We start from the raw sequence: 26,070 nt of genomic DNA, 5'->3' as shown, positions 1-26,070 counted from the left end.
GCCATGCTATGCGGCATGGTGGGGGCGGGGGGGGGCGCGGGCGTGGGGGGCAACTTCCCCGACCAGGGATCAAACCCACAGCCTTCGCACCACAGGCATGGAGTCACCACTGAACCACCAGAGAAGCCCCTGTTCTTTCCTTTGGAGGTTTTATCAGGATTACGTCATAAGCTGCGACTTAAAACGTTTACCTGGGCTGATGCCCGGTGACTATACCTACATGACTCTGAAAGCATTAACAGCTGGAGCCGAGGCCTACAGAGGACACCTGTGTCTTGCATCGTTCTCGGCTGTCCAATTGCTTTTTTGCCTCGACTACACGATTTTCAAGAACACCTTAATCCACAGGGGTGGCAGGCGGCTTTCTCTGGGGGTGGTCTCCACCATGCCAACTTTTCCTATTTCACACCTGAGTCAGTATGTGGTTTTTATCATAATTCACTGCAATCCTTTAAACAGCCAATCGGTGAGTAAACGTAAAACGCGCATCTAGAGGTGCTGTACGAGAGCTCCTGGTCTGGGCTACCTGAACGGGGCTCAGCGCCCGCCGGAGCCGGGACGCTGTCCCCCGAGGGTCCCACCCTGCCCCGCCTGACCCCGGGCAGCCCCCTCAGAAAGCCTCACCCCGAGACTGAGGCCCCCACCCCGCTGCACACCTGGCCGACGGCACCAGCCACCTCAAGGTGATGAGTAACCAAAAGCATAAAATGATATTAAAAAACAAGTGTACAAATATTCATTTGGAACAGCCTTGTTAACAGGCTATTTTGAGTTCCAGTTCAATTTGGAACTATTCAAAGGCCGACTGAATGATCAAGGACTGTGAAATCGACTCTGGAATCACCGACTTCAGGTGGGGATGTTCAGAGCGCTTGAATCATGGCTCTGCCTCGAGATTTAAACAGAGGAGCTCAAGTTCCCTTGTCCGAGCAGGCCGAGGGTGGTGGGGGTGGGGTGGGAGGCAGAGTTGTGCTGCCCTGCACCCCAAGCACGAGGGGGAGCAGGGGGCCCCTCTTCAGAGGGCAGGAGGCCCGCCCGAGGCGTGTGGCTCCCTCCCCCCAGCGCCTCCTGCACCGCCTGGCAGAGCAGAGCTGGAGAGGAGGCTGGAGAGGAGGGCGGTGGTGCAGGAGCCACGGGGCAGAGGCAGACAGGAAGCGAGCACGCGGCCACCTCAGGAGCGAGAGCAGAAGCGAGGGCAGCTTCAGGCTACACGACAGCACACCCGCCGATGGAGGGCAGCACCAGGGGGTCCGAAGCCACCGGGTGTGCGCGAGGGCCTGCAGGGGTCAGAGGGCAGAGACAAAGAGGATGAAGAGCAGCCGAGGAGGGCTGCAGGGAGGCGGCAGCAGAGAGCGAACGGGGCCAAGACCACCTCCCAGAGCAAGGCAGCAGAGACGCTGGGCAGGGGACGGAGGAGGAGCGGCCCTGGCTTCTGCAACTCCTGGGGGAAGCGGCTGCTCCGGGAAGAGGTGTGCCCACAGGACTGACCTCACAGGGTGGGGACGCCCCCACGGGCCGGAGAGGAGGGACCGTGAACAGCTGGGCCTCGGGGGACAAGGGCTGAACGAACGGGCACAAACATGCCGCCCCAGCCCCAGGAGCATGCTTTCCTGATGTTTCCAAGATCTCACCCCGTAACACCCCAGATCAGCCTGGCCTGCCTGCCCACAGGCTGCACCCCCCTCCCAGAGCGCCTGGGGGGGTGCAGAGAGCGGCCTCGGCAGAGCGGGCCTCCTGCAGCCCGACGCACGGCCCGCCAGCGCCTCTGGGCGGGACACAGGAGTCCGATCACACAGCCCCTCCTCTCCACGGGAACCTTCTCTCGTTCCATCGTGGCCTTTCTGCTAAAGCAGAGGAGAAAACTCATAAAAAATTAAACTTCTGGCTCTGTGCTCACGCTGAACCCTGAGGTCAGTGGCATTTTCGTGCACCCCTGGGAGCTCAAAGCGAGGCCCTCAGGTGCGGGGGGGGGGTGTGTGTGTGGGTGTGTGTGGGGGGGGTGGGTGTGGGTGTGTGTGTGTGTGTGTGTGTGCGTGCATGTGTGTGGGTGTGTGTGGGTGTGTGCGTGTGTGTGTGGGGGGGGTGGATGGGTGTGGGTGGGTGGGTGTGGGTGTGTGTGTGTGGGTGTGTGTGTGTGTGGGGGGGTGGATGGGTGTGGGTGGGTGGGTGTGGGTGTGTGTGTGTGGGTGTGTGTGTGTGTGGGTGTGTGTGTGGGGGGGTGTGGGGGTGTGGGCGTATGTGTGTGGGTGGGTGTGTATGGGTGGATGTGTGTGTGTGGGTGTGTGTGTGTGGGTGGATGGGTGTGGGTGTGTGTGTGGGTGTGTCACAGCAAGGGCCCTCGGCGTGCAGCACCCCACGTGTGTGTGTGCATGTATGTGTGTACGTGCGGTGAGTGGTCCAGGGCACAGGAGGCCCTCGGGACCCCCAGCTGGGCGGTGTGCGCGCAGGTGTCCAGAGCACTCAGCACATGCACCAGCATCCAGGCGGTCAGATCCGGGGAGAAGCTCTCAGAGTTGCGAGGACAGCAGGGCAGCTTAGGAGCGGCCGGCCTCCAGCCAGAAGGGCTTCAGCTTCCGCTGCCTCCCCCCGGGGAGGGAACCAGGGGGCACTGCACCGCCGGGGGCCCCCACACAACAGGGATTTCCTCACTGCTAAGACGCAGGATTTACTGCTGGAAGCCGCGACCCAGAGGATAAACAGTGGACGGAGGGACCAGGAGGGAGCCTGGTGCCGGGGCTGGGGGGTACTCACAGGAAGAAAGGCAGAACCAACCCCGAGGCCATGTGCTTCCAGAGGGGCATCGCGGACAGCCTGCAGGCCCCGCCCCCAATGCCCGTCCCCACCACAGGCCGGATGGCAGGCTGGGCCCGGCGCCCCGCCCACACCCACAGCCCTGGGCCAGGCCGCCCCTCCCCACTGCTGCCTGCTCAGTGTCCCCCTTCCCGACCAAACACACGAACCCACATGGAGGCAAACCTCATCGCCACAGGGACATGACACCCGCCATATGGCAAGGCCCATGGCCGCCCCATGGCCTGCATTTGCAGGATGGCCCAGTCCAAGACCAGGCCCAGCCTGGTCCAGCCTCAGGGAGGTGCGCCCGTGTCCACAGGCCTGGCCGGGAGCCGCGTGGCAGCCCGACAGGGCAGGGGCGGCTGCTGAGACAGAGCCAGGCGTTGGTCTCAGGAACACTGTCCCAGAGGACGGGGTGCCCCCCACACAGGGTCTCGTGCCCCCGCGGCGCCTGGCTGTGCCCCGGGGGCAGCACGCACACAGGAGGGGAAACCAGCGTGGCTACTGGGGGCCCAGTGGGGGCCCCCAACTCCCCGGACAGAGGGGCCTCCAGAGCCGGCTCGGCCGGCAGACGCCAGCCAGAGCCCACCCAGATAGAGCCCACCTGGCCAGCCGGGCTCACGGGGCTGAGCTCAGAGTGCCCCAAGTCTCGCCCAGAGGCACCGCTGGCGTGTGTGGGGAGTCATGGGCAGACGCAGGTGCCCCTCCGGCCCGGGTCCTGCTCAGACTCGAGAAGGGCCGCCTGGGAGGGGAGCCCGGCATGCCCAGGCCAGTGACACACAGCCGTCTTCACGAACAGCATCTAATTCCAATCCTTAAATGCCTCTGAAGGTCAGCACACATTTCTCAGAAAAAAATTTTAAAGATCCAAACAGCGGAAACAGAACCAGAGAAGGAGGCGAGCAGAGGCTGAAGTAACTGCCTTCAAAGGGCTGGCGAGGAGCAGGCTGAGGGGCCCGCCGCCCGGCCGCCACTCCCAACACCCCATCCACCCGAACCACCAAATGCAATAAACAGAGGCCACACAGTAAAGACTCTCGTCTGACCTCGAAACGTGAGAAGGAGAGTTACCCTCTGCAATTTCAATTCAAGCCCAACCGTAATGAATAAAACTCAATTTAGCCGATCCATTACCAGCCTGTAACCGCAGGGGTGGGACAGCTCCAAATTCTGGGGAGGGGGCCCGAGGCTGGTTTGGTGCAGCCCCCGGGGCGACGGGGGCGCAGGGCCAGACGCAGCGGGGGCCCTCAGACCCTCTAGAGCAGCTGCCTGGACCCTCGTGCTCGGCTCTCAGGAGCAGCCCCGGGAGAAGACGGCGGCCGGGTAATGAGGTGACCCTGCCTCGGCCCGCAGAGGTGACCTGACCTCTCGTGCGCACCCGTCTAAGCCCCACAGCGTCCCGGGGGTGCCAGTCAGCGCAGGCTCAGGGCTTCACTCACCGAGCACCCTGAGCCCCCAGCCTCGAGGTGAGCGCTAAAAAAGTTAAAAAATGATAAAGAGGAAAAGGCTTTTACAAGGTCACACCTCCTGTCCTCAGGGAGCTCCAGCCCAGCACAGGAGATGGGATAAAAACCAGGACCAGCACAAGCAGAACCAAGAGGGAGGGATGGAGCACAGATGCCCAAAGACGACAGCCAAGCCAGGGGGCACAGGGCTAGGGGGCCCGATGCCTCCCCGCCATCCAGGCTGGGGCAGGCGGTCACAGGGCAGCACCAGGCCACGGGCTCTGAGCGCGCCTGTGAGCTTGGGCCAGCGCGAAACTGAGACAGCACGGTCTCCCCTGTCCGCCCCCGAGTCGCTGGAGGACCCCAGCAGCCACTCTGCCTCGAGGCTCCAGCCTGCAGACAGTGCCAGCAGCGCCCAGGCCTGCAACTGGCCCCGAACCCGCGACAATCCTTCCGGTTGCCTGGGCACCACCCGCAACACAGCCCGGTACCCCCGTTCATCCTCCCATGGACGCTGCTGTCCTGACAACCCGCAGCCCAGGAGCCCTCCTGGGAGGCTGGCCCGCGGGGCTCCCAGGGAGGAGCAGGCACAGCCACACGCCCTCTAGTCGCCGCCTGATCAGCACCTCTGGGGCGTCCCCCGTGCTGGAAGGACGAGAGGACAGGAGAAGTCAAGATGGAAAAGCGACCAGGCGCTCCCTCACTGCTCTCTGGGAGGCGCCACCCAGCCCTGCTTGCTTGCCAATCGCACGTCCGCCCCAGGCGCGGGGCCCGGGGGGCTGACACGCGCCTGGACAAAGGCCAGTGCCGCTCAGTTTGTTCCTCTTGCCCTTGAAGAGCCGATGAAGACAGAAGCGACCTTTACATGGCAGGCCGTCAGGGAAGCGGGAGCTCCCCTCTGCTCACCCACAGGATGGGGGCCGAGAGCCCCCATGATCAGGCCTGGGGGCAGGACTCCTGACTCACCTTGCAGATGCTGCCAGGGGCCCGGGAGAAAAAGCGCCAAGTGGGTCTGGGTGGGGGCAGCCAGAGGGGGCGGCGGCGGCTGGGGCTGTGGGGTCCTGGGGGGTCCACCCTGTCCCCACCACCCGCGAGTGCAGGCTGGGGACCCAGGGACACTGTTCACCCCTCGAGATTCCTCAGAAGAAACGCACTTTGTTCAGAGACTGACGGACTCCCCGACACATGGCAGGCGCTCTGCTTCCAACCTTCCGTAATCCTTGCGATCGCCTTACATGGCCTCGGGGCGCCCTGCGTCCTGCTGCAGGGCTGCGGGAACACCCCATGGTTTATCCAGTGATAAGGAAGGCTGCGGCCCCACAAGCGGGAAGGCAGTGAGTCCCAGCCAAGGCCCAGGGTGCCCCAGGAAGAGGTGTCACCCAGAGGCCCGGGGCGAGCACCACGTCTGAGGGGGCAGAGCACAAGCAGGCACGATGGTGAGCGGCGCCTCCCCGCTGAGAAGACCAGTTTAGGGTATGAGGAAGACACCACACGGGCTCAAGAAAAGGCGACAGGAGAGCCTTGAAGACTCCAGCAGAGGGCGGAGTCCACCCACCCGCATGCGGCAGGCCGCAGGGGCCCCCGGGGGGCCTGGACCTGGGAGTGCACGGCAAGGGGTCAGGGTCAGGAGTGGGTGGGCCGCCAGGGTCAGGGTCTGGGTCAGGAGTGAGTGGGTGGGTCCCCAGGGTCAGGGTCAGGAGTGGGTTGGCTGCTGCTCACCCACTGAGTGACTCCACCAGGACTCCCCGCCAGGCAAGGTCTAATTTTCCAAGCAGACCAACATGGGGGAAAAGACACTTGAGGAACATCCGCGCAGTGACTCCATTTTCACTGGTGACTCTCCACCCCGCAGGGCGTCTTGAGTGAGCGGCGCTGGGCCGGGTGGGCGGGGAGGAACTGAGCGGTTGCGATAACGCAGCGACATTCAGGAGACGCCGGCTGACAATTGCCAGTGGACAACTCAGAGAACAAGCCTGGGCGTGTGAATAGAAGGCAGAGAAAAACGAAGGTCTAGCATGATTGTGAACACTTATTGAATTTCCTGAAACTCCTGGAGGAGAGAAGGAGCCTCACCTGCTGCGGGGGCCTCCAGCGCGGAGCCCGGCCACCACGTGGCCCCACCGCCAGGTGCCAAGGAGGAGCCTGGGACCCTGAGGCCCGGGAGTGACCCTGGGGCCCCACACAAGCCCGCGCGGTGACGAGCGGGGAGGCAGAGCCCTCCAGAGATGGGGCAGAATGCGGATGGCTGTCTGGGCGCTGATACCGCACAGCCGACCACTGGGAGTGGGTTAGACTCAGGAAACGCATTGCCACAGACAGCAGACGGTGCAGAGGCCCAGCGCACCCTCCCGTGCCCCAGGGGGCACCCTGAGAGCAAGACACTGAAATGCACCTCACACCTGTGAACATCTGCAAGGCCCACCCCCCCAACCCCGGCTCCCTGTCGTCTGAACGTCTGCACCCCACGCCGCTCCCTGTCATCTGTGAATGTCTGCACAGCAGCCCCCCCGGCTCCCTGTTGTCAGCCCCCAGGTGACACTGGAGGCCACCAGAGCCACCGTTGGAAACACGCATGCAGGGCCCGGCAGCAGGCACAGGCTGCTCCCTGGGGAGACGGGACGAGAGCTCATGGCGGGGCCAGCACCCCATGCTCCACGCACGCCCCCTGGACAGGCTGTGGCCTGCCACGGTCCCCGGGCATGTGGGCTCTGGAGGCCAGTCTTGAGGTCTCTGTGTCCGGACCCCACGCTGGTCACGGCCGCTGGTGCATGCTCACAGCCTTGGGTCCTTGCTTACACAGGCCATCAGTCACGGCAAACGGACCGCCTCCTGTGAGTCCGCATCGATGCGGAAAAGAAGGCCGTGGTGACTGGCTCTATGGCGCACCCGGCATCCTGGGACAAGCTGTGGGGCATGGGCCGCCCGGGCCCCTTGCTCAGGTCTGCCAGCTGCCCGACCCTCCATAGTGTGCTGGCCTCACCCCAAGCCTCACTCACAGCACAGGCCGCGCGCAGCCTCCGCCCCTCTACCCGCTGCTCCAGGCCCGGGAGGGACAGGCCAGCCCCGGGGCTCACAGGCCCAGCCCTGCTCCGCCCACAGAGCACTGAGGAAGGCCTGCTTCCTAGCCGGAGACCCACCACCACCCAAGGTGGGCCCCACGCTGGCTCCCCACGTGGCCCTGGGTCCTTCGTGAACATGGCCCCGTGGATCAGATGCTAAGAGCTTGTGACGGAAAGACCCCTTTCTCTGAAATGGCCGTTTTATAGCAAATCGCTCAAGTGGCAAGCTGCGGGCAAAGACAGCGATTGACAGCCTGGCTCACAGGGGGAAGGGCCTGCGGGAGCCCCAGGGGGTGGTCCAGGTCCCCCCCAAGGAGCTCAGACTGGCCATCAATGCCCACCAGGTGGCCGGGCCAGAGGGCCGGCTGCACCACCCACCGAGTCACTGACGGGGCCAAGGTTACTTCAGGGGCACCTTCTCAATGAGCCTCACATGGTTCTCAGGCATTAATGTTACAAAACCATTTTTTGAAGAATTGACTCATTTTTTAGACAAATTTTACATAAAATCTCCATTCACAGCATTTCAATGTGAACAATTCAGTAGTTTTAGTATATTTGCAACATAAGAGTCGGACCATAACAGCTGAGCACCGAAGAATTGATGCTTTTGAACTGTGGTGTTGGAGAAGGCTCTTGAGAGACCCCTGGACTGCAAGGAGATCCAACCAGTCCATCCTAAAGGAAATGGACCCTGAATATCATTGGAAGGACTGATGCTGAAGCTCCAATTCTTTGGCCACCTGAGGCGAAGAGCCGACTCACTGGAAAAGACGCTGATGCCGGAAAGACTGAAGGCAGGAGGAGAAGGGGACAGGATGGTTGGATGGTGTCACCGACTAAATTGACACGAGTTTGAACGAGCTCCAGGAGACAGTGAGGAGAGAGGAGTCTGGCGTGTCACAGCCCAAGGGGCCACAGAGCCGGACACGCCCGAGCGACGGGCCAGCATCAGCACCGACTGCAGACCTGACCCGAGGCCACAGAAACTCACGCCAGCAGTGTTCTTCCAGGAGTTATAGCTTTAGTTCTTGCATCTGGGTCTCTGATCCATTTGCGTTATTTTTTGCACTCAGTTTGAGGCAGGGGTCCAAATTTTATTCTTCTGAAGTTACCTCGGCACCATAAAATGCATTAGGAAGAGACTCCTCCTCTCCTATTTTTTGGTGCCAATCACGTCTATAAACGCTGGTAAAATTCACCAGCGAAGCTCTGCTGGAAGTTCTTTGGTTGTTAGTTACTGATTACGGGTCTGTTCAGACTTCCCACTTCTTTTGAGTCCGTTTTGGTACTCACTGCATTTCTGGGAATTTGTCCGTGCCATCCAGATGAACTCTATGTTCTCTCACATGGTTCTTCATGTTTATTTAGGGTCACTCCCACTTCCAGTCCCGATTTTGTCAACAAGAGGCGTCTCTCACGTTTGCTCGGTCACGCCAGCTCAGAGTGCCGGCGTTATTCATCTTTTCAAATAACTAACTTCCTGCTTGTGGTTTTCCTCCACGGTTTCTGTCTTATCCGTCTCTTCGTTGTTTCCTTCCTTTGGCTTGCTTTGAGTTTGTTTTGCTTGCTTCTCTTTTTCTAGCTTCTTAAGGCAGTTTTGACTTCAGGCCCTCTTCTGGCGCGGGTGCTCACAGCTGTGCGTCTCCCTCTGAGCACTGCTTCTGCTGCACTCGTGAGTTTTAGCGTGCCGCTTTTTGATTCTGGTTCCTTACTGAGTATTTTCTAACTTTGCCTGTAACTTCTTTGACTGATTGGTTATTAAGAAACACGTTCTTTAATGTCTGCCTTTTGTGAATTTTCCAGGGAGAAGGCAATGGCAACCCACTCCAGTACTCTCGCCTGGCAAATCCCATGGATGGGGGAGCCTGGTGGGCTGCAGTCCATGGGGTCTCGAACAGTCGGACACGACAGAGCGGCCTCACTTTCACTTTTCACTTTCATGTATTGGAGAAGGAAATGGCAGCCCACTCCAGTGCTCTTGCCTGGAGAATCCCAGGGACGGGGGAGCCTGGTGGGCTGCCGTCTACGGGGTCGCACAGAGTTGGACACGACTGAAGCGACTTAGCAGCGGCAGCAGCAGTAGTGAACCCTCCAGGTTTCCTTTTTTAAACTGATTTCTTGCCTCACTCCACTGTGGTAGAAGAACATACTCTGCGTGGTTCTGAACGTTCTGCATGAAGCATATTTCATGTCCTGACACACACCCGGTCCCGGGCAGTGTTCATGTGCCCCTGAGAAGAACGTGTGCTCTGCCATCGAGTGGGGTGTCCTACATCTGTGTCCGTGCCTAGATGCCCTTGCCTACAAACGGGGACAGACACTCCTACCTCGTGAGCTTTTCACACAAGCTCATGGAGAGGAGGTACACAGAGGAACCACTGCAGCCCTGCACCCAGAACCTCCCTGGGCGTGGAGAAAATTAGCAGTGCTCCAGACAACCCAGGGAGGAGTCCCTCCTCAGTGGCAGGCTGGCCCCACGAGAAGCACTCAGCCCTGTGACCTCTGCGCTACACTTTAATTTCTAACCCTAAGTCTAACCCTAACTTCCCAGAAAAGTCTGACTCGGAAAGAGGATCCACCTTTAGGGCCACTGGCGGTGGGGGCGGCGGGGCGGGTGGTAGGGGGAGAAGGAAGGAAGCAAAGACCCGGAGGCCCGTGCAGGGCGGGGGGTCTTGTGCATGTGTCTCCGGGAGATGCAGCCCTGGAATGGCGACAAGGCAGGGCTTCTTTCCTGCGTTTCGGGGAGAGGACGAGGCGGGCGCCACCCGGCTTACCCTGTGGGTGTCCCGCAAGCGCTGAGGAAGAGCCGCCCGCTGGAAGCTGTGAGTCACCCGCTTCCCCCGGAGCCGCTCCCTGCGCTGAGCCCCGCAGCCTTTCAGGGGGAGCCACCGCCCCACTCAGCAACCCCAAAGGCAAACAGCACTCAGCAAGACGAGGAAGCAGGCTGGGGACAAAGAAGAGCACTTCTCTCCACACAAACTCTCCATAGGAAGTGGATTGCAAAGCGGCCATCTGTCTGAGATTAGCATCCCAAAGCTGTACCACCACGCGAGCAAGGAGCCTGGCTTGCCTGAGCCCAAACTTCATCACAGTAGCAGAAAGAGTCCCATTTAAATGATAATAACGCCAAGTGCTTAGGAAGCATTTTACAGAAAGAAGAGCCCAACTGCACCCCAGCTCCGGGCAGGCTGGACCAGACCCACCCTCCCTGCAGGCCTGCCCCGGCCACCCGCCTGGACCTTCCCAGACTGAGTCCAGAGGAGAGGGACGCGAGCTGGGGGCGCATCGCCCGGGGATGGGGGGCGCAGACTGGGCCGCGCCCTGCACACCTCGGGCAGCTGCAGGGGTGGGGACACAGGAGAGGGCCCAGGGCCCGGCCAGGCGGGCCTGTGGACTGTGGAGGGAGGGACACCGCTGAGCACTGCAGGGGGCTCCGCCGACTCCTCAGGGCGGGTGGGCACCCCGGGAGGGCCACGGGAGGCACCCCAGCAGCCTGCTTCTGACATGCTGCACCCACCGCTCCCGGCACAGTGCCCCTGCACGGACAGGCCTGTCCACCGGGAACGGCCCCGGGGAGAAGGGGCACAGAGCCGGGGCTGACGGACGACGGAGCGGGGCCGCTGTGCCTCCAGGCCTGCACCTCGGAGCGCCTCTCAGCCTGCACGTGATGAAGCCCAAGGAAAGGAGGTGAGGGAGCCGGCCAGCCCGCTGCCCGGTCAGCCCAGGGCTGCCCTCTGCTCTCCAAGGAGGGGGGTCCTGCGGCCCAGGCTCAGGGTCAACTGTCCAGCTCTGGGTAAATATGTAAAAAACTATAAAGAGAAGGAGCTGGCACCTGGGTATTTAAAACTCAGCGTGCAGCTGCAGTAGGTGCAGAGTGGTGGTGTTCATCGCCTGTCAAAACAGCACAACGCAACTGCAAGGTCTAACGCGGACTCCAGTCCACGCAGGAGACGGGCTGAGAGGGAGCCTTGTTACTCATGAAACCCCATCAGGACAACTGGGCAGCTCTCCGGAGAAGACCAAGTGAAGCCTTACTTCAGAGCTCCTATCAAAAGACAGGCTCAGTGATGAAAGGTTTTAGACATAAAACATAAAATCATCAAAGAGGACAACACAGGAAAATTTTTTGACGACTTAGGAGACAGAGTCTTTCCCACACTCATACAAAAACAGAGTAGAAGCACTAAGGGCAAAGGCTCACGGGCTCGACTGGAGAAGAACCGAAAGTGAACATGAGGAAGAAAAACTGCACAACCAAACAGAAAGGGAATGTCAGACTGGGAAACCACAGTTTCAGGCAAAGGGCTCGTTTCCTTGAGCTATTAAAAGCTTCTCTAAAAAATTAATTTTTAAAAAGGCAGACCGAATGGGTAAAAGATTATGAACAAATACACAGAAAAATGTGTCATTAACAGCGACACTGAGAGCCCTTCACAAAAGCCACGATCTGAACAGCCAATGAGCACAGAAAACAGTGCTCAGCGTGATCCGCTGACAGAAAAACACCCGGGAGACTGCAGGGAAGCCCTGGACACCAGGTGGGAGACTGACAGCCCCGAGCGCCGGGGGAGCGAGCGCCGGGTGCCTCCGGGCCGGTGGATGGGAAACCGGCAGCTTATCAGCAAGACGGGCGGGCGGCATCCTACACCTCAGGTGTGCTCGAGACGGGAGCGTGTGTCCCACAGACGTGCACATTCTTGGCTTTCTCGTGGCGGTCAGACGGGGCCCCGCCCAAACAGGACTGGGGCAGGGACACACGCACGTCAGAACCCCAGCCCCGCTCCGCAGGGGAAAGCGCGCCACGGACAGAGGGGCATGTCCTCTGCTCAGCACCCTCGCTCAATATTCTCAAGATTCACCCGAGCGGCTGTGGCGTTGGGACCTGAGGTTGTGCTGCGTTGTGGACGTTGACGGCACAGGTAACCAGGAGCCCCAACCCTAACTGCGAGCACTCCTGTCTGATGACAGGTCTGAACGGTGGTCTCCGTCTGGTGGGGGTGCTGACGGGGCTGAGGGCCCGGGACTCCACTTCTCCGGACGGACGGGTTGTAGCTGCTGTCCCTGAGCTGTACCGTGAGGGATCAGCACTGCACTGAACATCAGCGACCCCTCGGGAAGGTCCTGCTCAAACAGCCACAGACATTTTCACCTGACAGTCACGGAACAAGACTGAAGGGCCAGGCCTGAGCCGAGCAGGGCCCTCCTCCTGGGGGAACCGAGCCCCGGGCAGCGGGCCCAGAATGGCCCAGCGCCTGCTGCCTTCAGACCCTCCTGTGTGATGAGCAGGCCTGCGGCATGGGCTGAGGCAAGCTTACCAAGTCTGCCTTTATGAACTGTGCTTTCGGTGTTATACCAAAAAAAATTATCGTCAAGCCTAAGATCACACAGATCTTCTCTGGCAGTTTTTCCTAGAAGATCAAAGAGCCTTTATAAGTGTTAAGCCAGATAACGTGTATATAAAGGCACCTGGCCCAAGATAAATGTTCAAAACTGGGTGGCTTCTAAAATTGCGTACTTTCTAAACAGTTCTGCCTCTAAGTACTTCTCCTAAGGGAATGATAAGAAATGCAAACGGATTTGGGGACATGTGTGCTAACCAGAGTAGTACTCAGAATAAGGAACCCAAGGATGAAAACAGGTTATCTATTGAGAGCCTGGCTAAATAAAGCGTTCATAAAGAAGCAGCCTACAGCCCAAAGGTTACGTTTTAAAAGAACACTTGGCACGGAAAAAGTTCACAGAGGTTTAAACAACACAGGAAGACCCAAACCAAACAGTACCAACAGTGTAAACTTCCCCCTAAAAGTGCATCAGCAAAGCGAGAATTTTACACGCACGTCGGCAAGAATGTGAGCCAACACGCGCGGTGGCTTTCGGAGCGGGATGGCGGGAGGCCGTCCAGCTCGCCTGTCCTGGTTTTCTCTGCTACCCTGTCAAACGCTGTAATGAAGATGTGTTCCTTTGTAGCCAAAGCCCTTTTTAAAGTCAACTGAATAAAACACTGGCATCTCCTTCGCCGCCCCCTGCCCTCCTGTCCGGGAGGGGGCACGCACGGCCGGCCACGGGGAGAAGGGCTCCCAGGAGCCACACCTCTGACCTCCCCCTCACACAGGTCAGCGAGCTAATCACACGAAGGCGTGCCAGCCGGTCCCCGGCTCGGGGCGGGGGGGCACTTGGATCCCCTGAGAACGTCGGGTCACCACTGAGGCACCCAGAGACGGGGACAGAAGCTGGAGACAAATGGTACCAACGGAACCACCACAAAACCAAGTGCCACGTGGGAGAAGCTGGCACAGATGTTCACCAGAGGGATGGGCAAGAACGGCCGTAGCCGCCCCGCTCAAACAGGCCCAGACTGGAGCAACCCCAATAACCAACAGCAGAATGGTGTACAAAACTCCAGCATTTCCCAACGCGGAACATCACAGCACCACAATGAGCCACCGGCAACCAAACACAACACGCGTGACCCTCAGAGTGCCCGTGAGCGGCAGCACACAGCTGAGACAGAGGCGGGGCGGGGCAGGGTCCCCCCAGGGGACTGCAGTCCTGCGAGGAGGAGGAGGACACATCGGTGGGAGGGGTCTGGGAGACCCAGCAGAGCTGCGACAGGCAGACAGGGTCCCCCTCGAGGGTCTCGGGGACCTACCCCCCGAGATCAGCAGGGGTCTGACTGTGTACCACTGTCTCCGAGGCCACAAAACTGTCAGCCAAGAGGGTGGTGAGGAGCCCGGCATTGTGGGCAGGCCCCAGGTCCTGCTCAAGGAAGGACTCTAAGGATCAGCCTCCAAGGGAGCAGACCAAAAGGCTGTCCCCATCGGCCAAAGCCTGGGCTCCCACGGAGAACAGGACGGGTCCACACGTGCGGTCTGGTCTCCTTCAGCCACCACGGCTTCTGCCAACGGGCACAGCAGACCCACAGGGGCTGGGCTGGGCATGTAATGCCCTTCTGGAGGAGAGCAGGAGGCCTGCGTCCGTCTCTCTGCCGAAAGGAGGCAGATCCAGCTGCTTGTGAAGGATGCCTCATACCACAGGGCTCTGTCTTTTGGGTCCAAAAGGCAAGTCAGGAATGCTCCCTTTCCCCGCAGACACCACCCTGTCTGTACTGCGAGGCTCTGGCATGACCTCGTGGGCTGTGCAGACACTCGGCACAGCACGCACCGCGGCCTCCGCCTGGGGGGTGAAGGCCAGCAGAGAACGGAAAGGCTCGGCGCCTCCAGAAATCGAGTGTGAACTAGGCTGGCGATGGGTGGGGGGGCGCCCTGACTGGGCCCAGAGAGGGGAGGCCGAGGCCCGCGCCTAGCAGAGAACGCGAGGCCTTCCCATGGTGCTCAGGGAGCTGTGCGTGTGTGCGCACACGGGCGTGTCCCATCTCAGTGACCACACTCGGGACCGAGCGGCACTGAGGAGGCGTACCCTCGGGAGGACCTCAGGCTGGAGCACGCGGCAGAGCCCTAGGCGGGCAGAGGACGGGGAGCCCGGCCGTCAGGAGCTCCCGATGATGCCGCGTGGGCAGTGAGGGCGGGCACGCGGGCTGGGGCAGCCGGCGGAGGGACGGTGACGAGAGCTCAACCCGCAGGGTGCTGCCCTCTGCCCTCGAGAAGGCCACGGCCTGGAGGCTTGGCAGGCACCCGGCCACAGCTACGGTCACCTTCCACCCTGGATGCAGCGTGGCCTCCCCGTGGCCGCTGCAGCTGGCCTGGCGCGGGGGCTCCAGAACAGCAGGGGCTCCCCGGGGTGACTTGGGCCACCTGGGCATCATCAATATTCAGTGGCGATGGATGCCTCTCTCGTTTGCCTGCTTTTGTGCTGCAGAGATAAGTAACATTTCTAATCTCTTCTATCTCCCAGCTGCAAATGTTCAAGCACTTTTTTCTTCCTTATTTAAAAAGCAAAATCTCATTTTAGATTTGCAAGAGAGATAGCTACTCCTCCTCACTGGAGTAACAGCCTGGCACCCAGAGGCCAGGCAGGCCCTGTGGATGGGAGGAACATGTCAGGCTGGAGACATCAAAGCCCCAGAAACTTGAACCAGGAGATCCAAGTCCCTTCGAAACTGCTCCAGACACGGTCTGAGGAGGCCTCCTGCTCGGCTGTCACTTCCTGCTGACGATCCGCAGGCGTGAGCTACCGGCGCTGACAGAGCGACCTCTGCAGACCAGCAGGCCACACAAACACCCCAACGAAACGGGCCGCTCCCCTCACGGAGCGCCGGGAAGCCGATGCGGCACGGAGAACAAGCACGCGGGGGAGGGAGGGGGCCCCGGGTGGAGGCAGCGAGGGGCCTGGCGCCGCAGGCTCCCTGCAGGCGGGCCCCAACCCCCCTTCTGCCACACGACAGCTAGGCCAGTTGTGGGGGCACGGGCATCCAGGTATGACCCATCGTCAGCCGGGACGCAGGGCAGGGCATGCAGCTGCTGCAGATTCAGCGACCCCCGGAGTCCCCAGGCTCAGCAAGCGCCTGAGCAGCTTCCACCCCAAGGCGGGCAGGGGTCTGAGCCGAGGACAACCCCGTAGCCCTCCTCCCCACAAGCACGGGCCGCTGCCGTCCTGTCTGCTTCTGCAGCCTGAAGGGGAAGAAGCTGCTTCTGCATTCCAGCTTTTAAAACAAGAACAAGAGATTTAAAAGAACGTCACAGCAGGCGCTTCTGAAAATGAAACCCTGCTTCCCCGTGGGTGGTGACGATGTCACCTGGACTTGACGATGCTAGGGGCCTGCTCAGGCCTGCCCGGCAGAGGGCAAGGCTGGGCAGCTGCCTGCCCACAGCACAGCGGGACCCGGGCGCTGTTCGTGGTCCTGACGCTGGCTCCCACTCAGAGTCTGGGCCAGCAGAGACAGAAGGGGCGAGACCCGGACAGCAGCTCTGGGTCACACCCTCACCCTGGCAACCGGTTCTAGTTTCGCTGCCACCCTCCGTCACAGTTCCGGCCCTGGAGGGGTTCCGGCAGGACAGGAACGGCCCAGGGACCCGCCCCCAGCCCGGCCGCTGGGATCCCGCGGGCTCAGGGCCGGAGCTCACGGGCAGCTCACCCTCAGGTTCACCTTCACTCTCCAGACACGCCTGACAGGTTGACGTCTGTGTTGAAACCTTATCATTTATGGAGCAGCTCAGTTATTAGCGGTGTCTCATTTGCACGTGTCAGAGGAAGAGAAAATCACCTAATTAACTCCTTCCTCATCAGCAGAGAAGGGGCCATGCTGCCAATTTCTCCTCAGCTCCTGTCTCCCGCCCTCCGACACCCGTGCCTCTCGCATCACAGACCACGTCTAATCCTTGTCACGAGGGGCTGGGAACACTCTTCCCCCAACAACAGGGACCGTGCGCAGACCACATGCGCGACCCTCACCAGCCCACCTGCCACCAGGGGGCCATCCCAGTCCACCCTGAAGGCGCTGCACCACCAAATGTGCAGGAGGAACACACACGCGCCCCCGTCACTGAGGCCACCAGCCAAGCAAGCTGCTGTGACCGGGCCTGTCCACGAGGCTCTGCACCCTGAGCCCTGAGCAGACACACTGCGGCCAGTGTGTGGACACCGGCGATCAGGGTGAGCAGGACCGAGGCTGCCTGGAACACCGCGTCCCATTCCAACAGAGCAGCAACGCCCTCCAGCCCAGCTGCTCGGCAGGTGGGTCCCGACAGAGCCTCTGAGGTATGACAAGCCGGCAGGGCCTCGTGGGCAGGCTCCAAGCCGGCCTGGTCCTCTAACGGGCAGCCTGGGCTCACGTGTGTGGCTGCACTGACACTGCATTCCCCTCGGAAACAGGCTGCTGCTGGCGGGAGGAAGATCGAAACAACAGCAGCACCGAGCTTTTACAGAGACGTTTCCCCACAAGGCAGCTCTCTGGGCTCAGTGAGTTTGCCCCTTGTTAGATTCTCTTGAGAAATCTGTATGCAGGTCAGGAAGTAACAGTTAGAACTGGACATGGAACAACAGACTGGTTCCAAATAGGAAAAGGAGTACGTCAAGGCTGTATATTGTCACTCTGCTTATTTAACTTATATGCAGAGTACATCATGAGAAATGCTGGGCTGGAAGAAGCACAAGCTGGAATCAAGATTGCCAGGAGAAATATCAATAACCTCAGATATGCAGATGACACCACCCTTATGGCAGAAACTGAAGAAGAACTAAAAAGCCTCTTGATGAAAGTTAAAGAGGAGACTGAAGAAGTTGGCTTAAAGCTCAACATTCAGAAAACGAAGATCATGGCATCCGGTCCCATCACTCCATGGCAAATAGATGGGGAAACAGTGGAAACAGTGACAGACTTCATTTTTTGGGCTCCAAAACCACTGCAGATGGTGAGTGCAGCCATGAAATTAAAAGACGCTTACTCCTTGGAAGGACAGTTATGACCAACCTAGACAACATATTAAACAGAAGAGACATTACTTTGTCAACAAAGGTCTGTCTAGTCAAGGCTACGGTTTTTCCAGTAGTCATGTACGGATGTGAGAATTGGACCATAAAGACAGCTGAGCGCTGAAGAATTGATGCTTTTGAACTGTGGTGTTGGAGAAGACTCGAGAGTCCCTTGGACTGCAAGGAGATCCAACCAGTCCATTCTAAAGGAGATCAGTCCTGGGTGTTCTTTGGAAGGACTGATGCTAAAGCTGAAACTCCAGTACTTTGGCCACCTGCTGCAAAGAACTGACTCATTTGAAAAGACCGTGATGCTGGCAAAGATTGAGGGCAAGAGGAGAAGGGGACAAAAGAGGATGATATGGTTGGATGGCATCACAGATTCAATGGACATGAATCTGAGTAAACTCCGAAGTTGATGATGGACAAGGAGGCCTGGCCTGCTGGAGTCCATGGGGTCACAAAGAGTCGGACATGCCTGAGTGACTGAACTGAAGTGAAATTCTTAACCTGAAAACCAACTGCCTCATTCTGACGCCCCAAAGCCCGTTCTGGGGAAGCCAGAGTTGCCGCATCCCACCATGATTCCCCAGCACAGGAGAGTCCGCCCTGGCCGGGATGTAAACCACCATCCAGGCCCCACCCGGGCATCTCACCACCCCTTCCTGCTGTGGTGCATGCCACAAAGATCACCAGCCGCACCCCCCCCCAACCCCCGCCAAGCCCTAGCAGCTGAGGACTCTTCCTGGGGGGCAGGGGAAGCGATCCCTCTCCTGCAAACACTGAAACACACACAGCCTGTACCCCTGAGGACAGAGTCCTGCTTCTCCTGGGAGCCCCGCCCGACCTGGGGGGTCCTGCCCTCAGCTCCCCAGCGGCCAGGAGCTCACACCCCAGCCAGATCAACGTCCAAGGTGGGTGCAAGACCACCCCAGGCCTCACCACCTACGAGCCCTACAACTGGTTCCCAGCAAACACACGTCCCCCTGCCCCCTGCTTCACGCGGTCCCCATGCAGCAGGCTCGCCCCTCTGGCACAACGCTCGCATCTTCACACACCTGCCTTTATTCCTCAAGAACATGGGCCCCGGATCACCTGCCAAGCGTTCTGCTCAGACCTAGTTTAAGCGCTGAGGAAACACACGCTGTTTCTGCCGGGGAAGGAGAACCCCCCTACCACCTCCTGGGCCCCAGCCCTCCATGCTGGTGCCTGGGCACACTCAAGAGACACCTGCCCGGCGGCCTGCTGCCCCGTCTGGGAGTGGGAAGCACTTGCCTGCAGCCCCAGGGCTTCGGAGCTGGATGAGAACTAGCCGCCCTCTGACAGCGCCGCGGCGACCTTCCCACGCTGCCAGCACAGACCCGGACCGCGGGACTCCTAGGTCACGGCCCAGCTCCGATTTGGCCGCAGACTGAGTCACCCCCCACAGCCCAGCAGAAGGGCCCGCTGCGGTGCTCCCCCGTTACAGAGCCCCATGGAGACCCGCTCACATGACCCCGGGGGACTCGGGATGAGCCTTCCCGGTCCCCCAACTTTCATCAGCTGAAGAGCACCAGTAGGGAGGGAGGCGAGCTCTCGTTGGGGTCCCACAGGGAGCTCCCAGGAGGTGAACACGGCCACGCCACGCACGGACCCCCCGCCCCGCGCCTGGCAGCCTCCTCTTCACCCCTGTAGGTGGCTCCCATTGCCGGGAGACCTCTCTGCAGGGCGAGCGCGGGCGGCCAGGCCACAGAAGAGCAGCGCGTGGCCAGGACAGCGGGAGGGCTGAGCAGCAGCCAGGAGGGGCGGGCCCTTCAGAGCCTCCCAGGCCCCACCACCCGCCAAGCCGCACATCCCCTACCACACACACGCAGCCCCTCTCCCCGGACACAGGCTCAGCCCTTCCCACACACATGCAGCCCCTCCCCCGACACACAGCCCCTCCCACACACGCGCAGACCCTCCCACACACGCGCAGCCCCTCCCACACACGCGCAGCCCCTCTCAGACACGCAGCCACTCACCCCCACACACACGCAGCCCCTCCCACACACAGCCCCTCTCCCCCCACCCACACGCAGACCCTCCCACACGCGCAGCCCCTCCCCCACACGCGCAGCCCCTCGCCGGAACCGCGGCCACGCTCGGTCCTCCAGGCGCACCCTCTGAACTCGCAGGTGAACCACACCGCCCTGCTCCTTTCGTCCTTACGTGGCGACCACGGTCACCGACAGGCCCACCTTCACTCTGGCTGGCAGCACGCATGGACCCTGCAGCCTCCCGCGGCCTCCGACTCAGGGCCGCGACGCCAGCCGCTCTCTCACCCACCGGCCCTGCTCGCGGGGCCTGCCACTCCGAGGCCCTCCTCGGGCCCCTCTCCTTGCACTGTCCACGAGAAAAGTCTGTCCCACCACCGCTCCGCTCCTCCCCGCAGGACGGCAGGCCCGAAGGCAGGCGCCGGGCCCACCTCGCTGGACAGCGGCCCAGGGCGCAGGCAGGACGCCCCATCACCGGATAAATGTGTTTAAGGCGGCGGAAAACCAAACAACTCTCATCCTCAGGATGAAGCTGGAGTTCACCTGGGATCTGGCTTAGGTGAAAAGAACAAGATTTCACAAGGCTTCAAGATTTCAACGTCGGGAAGGGCACCAACATTCCGGGTCTCGTTTCTTCACACTCAAACCACCAGAGAAGGTGCCCCTGTCCCTGCTGGACAGGTGAGCACACTGAAGCACCAGCCTTGCTAGAACCACCCAGCGTTCTGCCCCCAAGGCTCTCAACCCGACAAGTCCACCCCAGTGGCCTGCTGCGAACAGCTGACCGGCGGAAGGAAACAGGGCTGGGGGAGGCCTGGAGCCAGTGTCCTGGGGTGGGGAGGCCTGGGCTTGCTGTCTCTGGGCTGCGTCCGGCTGGCCCGCAGCACACACACCCTCCAGGAGGCCCCCTGTCTGACTCACCTGCTGCAGTCGGGACACGGTGCCCAAGCAGGTGCTCAGAGAAAAACTATTTTAAAACTTGCTGACCGAAAAACCCCAAAATGGATCATTTTGAAATTAAAGAGAAAGATGGAAATTTTCATTACGTTTAACACTTCTATTAAAACAGAAGAAACTCGGGAGTTATATCACACCAGTTCCGGGGAGGTGGGGGGGAGGGTTGTGTCCGCTCTAACCTACTGTTCAGGCACCGTCTCATTAACACAGAGGCTTAATTGGCGCTTCATGCTTGCATTGTGTCTCAGGAATGAGCGAGGTGCAATTATGGTATAAAGAGCACTCCAGCAGCGTCAGTTCAATTCATGTCATTCATCGCGTCAGAATAAGCACAGATGTTCCATTGGAGGACAGAGAGGAAGATGAGCGGCTTGCAAATGACACTTTTTTAGTTTAAAACTTTATTTAAAATAAAAAGTTATTTAAGTGAAATTTACAACACACTGTTTTTCTCCCTTTGTTTTACTTGCTATAGGGCATTAACTTTCAAAGGCTGGTTCCGCTTAATTTGATTTTTCATTTTCAAATGAACATCTGTGTTTAGGTTTAAAAAGCTCTTTGTGGAAACATACAGAGCCCCGAAAGGGTCTGAACAAAGCCTGCCTCAGTAAACACTTGCTCACCAGGAAGGCCTGCCTTTCACTGGTTCCCGGGGTCGTGGGGGGTGGGGGCTGCTCTGGCACCTCCCTCCCTCCTAAGTTGTGAAGAAACTGTCTTCTGTGCAGAGTGGAAATGAGAAAGGCAGCCCCACCGGGCCACTGCTCAGCCTCAAGGCTTCCTCCCCAGGCAGAGACGCAGGCAGGAGCCGCAGCCAGAAGTGGCCTGCATGGTCTCTAGGAAGGCGGCCCAGTCGAACTGTACTCCTGCTTCAGCAGTGAGTGTGCGTGCACGATGATGCAGGGCCACTAGGGCCAGCCAGGCAGGCGGCCCTCCCCACGCCCACCCCACGGCTGGGAACCTGCATGCAGCGGTACTGCCCGGGTCCCACGGGAACAGGCCTGGCTCTGGGGCCCCCACGGTCACACAGGCCACTGTGAGAGAGCCCGTGGAGGCAGGATGTATACCGCCTCTGTTCCTGAGCTGGCCCTCAGACGACAGAGGCGCAAGCTTCCCACACCTGCTTCCCCCTCTGTCCACAGGGGGTGACACCTGAGCTATGGTTTTCCAGTGGTCATGTATGGATGTGAGAGCTGGACTATAAAGAAGGCTGAGCGCCAAAGAATTGATGCTTTTGAACTGTGGTGTTGGAGAAGACTCTTGAGAGTCCCTTGGACTGCAAGGAGATCCAACCAGTCCCTCCTAAAGGAGATCAGTCCTGGGTGTTCATTGGAGGGACTGATGTTGAAGCTGAAACTCCAGTACTTTGGCCACCTCATGCCAAGAGCTGACTCAGTGGAAAAGACCCTGATGCTGGGAAAGATTGAAGGCAGGAGGAGAAGGGGACAACAGAGGATGAGGTGGTTGGATGGTATCACCAACTCAATGGACATGAGTGTGGGTGGACTCCGGGAGTTGGTGATGGACCGGGAGGCCTGGCGTGCTGCGGTTCATGGGGTCACAGAGTCGGACGCAACTGAGCGACTGAACTGACTGACTGAAGCTGCCCACAAGGCCACTGGAGGCAGACCCAGAATCAGGCAGAGAAACTGGTTTTACAGGCATGTACTCAACAAGAACGAAGTGTGGATTCAGGCCCAAGCCCTGCAAGGACGCTCAGAATGGACCTCCCTGGACTGAGCATGTCAGAACTCCCAGCCTCGGGAGGCAGGGGACGATGGGCCCTGGGCGCAGCCTGACAGCGTCTCTGCCGTCCCCATCCCCAGGAGCCACTCAGGTCTTCTCTGCATGCACCTCCCGGATAACAGGGGCGTCCAGAGCTCACTGCAGCAGCGTGGGGCTAAACAGTTGGAAACACTTGTATGTTTTTATGACGCTATATTTAGAAACCTCTAAATAAAACCCATGGAGCGTGTTGCAATAATACACATTTTTTAAACTCACTAATTGAATGTTGCCATTACAAGTGCTATTTTGGACCATCTGCTAAATATGTAATTTAGGAATTAAGATTCATATCTTAAAGGATACGCTAATTATTCCTTTGAATCCATTTGGGTCCTTTCTGCACACACACAAGAAGTCCTGCAGTTAGCGACAATAACCGCCCTGCTGTCTCACGGTGTGTGGTCAGGGCCACGACAAAGGGGACAATTGGGAGCTGAGCTGCCAAAGCGCATGGACGAAGGGCATGAGCTGCCAAAGCTGCCGAAGTGCATGGACGGAAGGGCAGAGGGGGTCACAAGGCCACACCTTTCCAGGCTGAGAGTCCACTCTGGCCCCTCAAAGGCGACAGGGATTTCTGTGGGTCAGAGCAGAGCCTTTTCTCAAAGGCTTCCACTGGCTGGCTGTGCAGCTCATCCAGCTGCAAAGCCTGCCCACTCCGGTGCCCTGACAACAGCGCCTCTGACACCCTTTCCAGTGAGAAAGTGACTGGTCTGCAGCGATGGAGACTGGCCCCTTCCCATCGTCCACGTCCCGACGTGCCTGGTCGGGAGCCAGGCCTCAGCACCAAGCGGACCGTGAGGGGCCCCGTGGGTCAGGGCTCACCCGCTTTTCTGTGACGCGCTGCTTCTGTTAATAGGACCCGAGGAGGAGTTTACTTCGGCTGTGACGCTACGGTGATTCGCTCTGAACCTCACTGACCCTGTGGCACACCCCTGAGGTCAGTCATCCACACAGCAGGCAAAGCACGTCTCTACCCTGGGTGCAGACAGAGGTTCTGGCCTCGTGTTTCTTCTGCCCCAAGTGAAATTCACCACGTCCAAGGACTCACTGCTTCAGACTATAAAGTTCCCAGACACACCCACACTCATGCTGAGTCAACCGCCACAGAGCCCACGGCGTCTGAGCCGCGCCTGAGCGGGCCCGCCTGTCTCCTCGTGGCCAGGGCACGGCTGGCGGGGAGGTTTGCAAGAGGGGGCGGGTGGTGGGCCGGTACTTCCGCCCGGGCCGGGCTTCTCAGAGACCAGATGCGGGGACGGCAGCCCACCCTAGGCTGGCAGGGCGCTGGACCGCCGCCAGGGCACAAGAGAGGCGGGGCAGCTCGGGCAGTGGTGTCTCCCTGAACCTTCCTGCTACCAGCCCGCCTGGCAGCCAGGAGGCGTGCAGGGCGGGGCGGCCCCCTGGCCGTGCCGCTGGGAGGAGGTGCCAAGGGGGCCCGGCGGCTTGTGGGCAGCCTGGCGCCTGGGCAGGACTGCGCAGTGAGCGCTGTTCTCAGCTGAGGCCGCGGGGGGAGAATGAGCGGGGCAGGGCACCTGGTGCGCTGAGCACCTCTGGGTCCTCACCCAGCTGCCCCCGCCCCTGAAGAGCGACGAGCCCGAGGTCGATGGTGGTACGGGGAGGGGCAAGTGGGGGACCCAGGCACCTGCTCTGTCCTGACTTCTGCAGCTGCCCACGCAGGCGAGGAAGCGAGGGCCCCGAGCTGCCCCTGAGCATGGAGAGGAGGATGCAGGGGACGCCCAGCCCTGCATGGGGAGCTCAGGGCGAGCCAGGGTGGGGCTCAGTCCTGAAGACAGGGGCGGCTGGTGAGAGCAGTGATGGCTGGAGGGCTTGCAGTGGCTCCACTCTGCCATGTGGAAGGATGCTGAGGATGTGGGGTGGGGGCGTGGCTCTGACGAGGGCTCTGGGCTCTGTGCGCAGGACAAGTGGGCCCTTCAGGGGACCTGGGCCGAAGCAGGTAGAGTGGGGGGGGCCAGAGGAACCGGGCAGAACTGGGGAGACCATTGTTGTCTGACACGCAGCTCTCTGTGATGAGCACGGACTAACTCTCAAGACTGAACAGCGATGAAAATGAAGTTCAGCGGTGAGGTCCCTCAATTAACATTGACGTGGAAGAACATACATCAGGTCCCTAGAAGCAGGCAGTCTGGTGGGGCCTCAGCAGCCAGCAGCCTTCGCCCTGGGCGTGCGCAGCACCGGGCAGGGCAGTGAGCGGGACCCAGGAGTTCAGGGAGGAGCAGGCCGAGCACCCAGGCCTGTGCAGAGGAGTCAGATGCAGCCTCCTCCCCCAACACCTGCGGCGAGCCTGCCTCCACAGTGAGCCCCTGCTCACTGCCCCCCTCTGCTTGGATTTGGGTGGACAGGTGTTCAGTCCTCGTACACGAGCGTAGCCCCAACCCTGTGAGGCGTGGTGAGGGGCTGCCCCCAGAGTGGGCTGGGCCCCGTCTCCTTGCAGGCGTGCCGGCCCAGTCCTGCCCCCACTGCCGCTCACTGGCCACCCCAGGGGAAGTCCAGCTATCCTCTTCTCCAGGAGAGGCCCATCACCCCTGGGAGGAGCTGAGGGGCCGGGACCCCCTGGTACCCTCAAGTTCTGCTCCCCGTTTTCTGACCTTTGGTCACGTGCAGGGGGGCGTCTCCGCACTCGCAGGGGCAGCACAGACCTTCCGTCAGGAGGACTTCTCAGCCCTCAACGGCGGGGGCTGAGGGTCGCTGCACTAGGGATCGCCCCCCAGGCGGGCGGGACACCTCCACTTGACTGGCACGGGCTGCGGCCTACAGGGGCAGCGGGGTGGGGGCGACGGGCCTGCCAGGGCGTGGGCTGCCCGGAGCCTTTGTCCCGAGGGGCTCAGTCCCGGCCCGTGGCAGCGTTTCCTCAGGCGCCCACAGCCAACAGCGCGCTCTGGTGCGGACCCTGGCCTCTGGGCTCCCACCGGGGGAGACCATGGACTTCGGTGACGTGAACGAGCAACGCGCCCGGGGTGCAGGACTTCTGCTCAAGGCCTGTGCCAGCCCTGCCAAGCTCACTGCCCGAGTCCATGGGTAGAGCGGGACCTTGGAGGGGTCAGGTATTGGGGGAGTGGTTCTGCCGGGGTCGTGGCCCCAAAGCGCGCTCTCACTGTGCTCCCGGAGCACTCGGAGCTTGCCACAGAGCTCCGTGACCATCTGTCTTACGTCTGTGGCCAGAGCTCCCAGCAGGGGAGGGAGCTGGCAGGCCCACAGGTGGTCTGTGGGTCTCAGGAGCCTTAGCCCAGGTGGGCACGGCAGCTGGCTGGTAGAAGCAGAGAGGAGCGGGCTGCCGACCTCATGGGTCCGTGACGGAGCGGGCTGTGGTCTCCCCAGTGCCTGGCACCCCGCCCTCCTGATTCCCAGCTGCCCCAGGGCCCTGGCTGACCTGGCCAGCAGTGGGTCCCTGACTGGCATCCTGCAGCACTTCTGCCCAAGAGCAGTAGGTGACCCCGGATCCTGGGTTGGAGGGGTGGTGTGCAGATTCATGGAAAATGGGGCTCCACTAACAGGAGAGGCAGTAAGGTGCCAGTGGGGGTGCAGGAAGCGGTGGCCACGGACCTCGGGGTTCAGGTTTTGGTGCTGGAAATGCCGGGTCATTTCAGCAGCCAGATGGGCCAGCGTGGACAGCCATGCTTCTGACCAGTG

The 26,070-nt window shown here is 60.4% G+C and overlaps 1 protein-coding gene across 6 annotated transcripts in view; it reads right to left on the bottom strand.

The window, feature by feature from the left end:
* MAD1L1 (mitotic arrest deficient 1 like 1) overlaps positions 1–26,070 on the bottom strand; it is a 237,983-nt gene that overhangs the window by 132,737 nt on the left and 79,176 nt on the right. The window contains exon 1 of one of the 6 annotated variants that reach the window (XM_059881307.1): positions 10,075–10,473. The exons of the other annotated variants lie outside the window; for them this stretch is intronic. The gene's annotated coding sequence lies outside the window, so the exon portion shown is untranslated. Of the gene's footprint in view, positions 1–10,074; positions 10,474–26,070 lie in introns of those variants that run through there. 6 annotated transcript variants of the gene reach the window in all.

This window comes from Bos taurus, chromosome 25 (genome assembly GCF_002263795.3).
Source record: "Bos taurus isolate L1 Dominette 01449 registration number 42190680 breed Hereford chromosome 25, ARS-UCD2.0, whole genome shotgun sequence".
Taxonomy (NCBI): Eukaryota; Metazoa; Chordata; class Mammalia; order Artiodactyla; family Bovidae; genus Bos; species Bos taurus.
The sequence above is the reverse complement of the archived record's forward strand: the minus strand, read 5'-3'. Positions and strand labels throughout refer to the sequence as shown.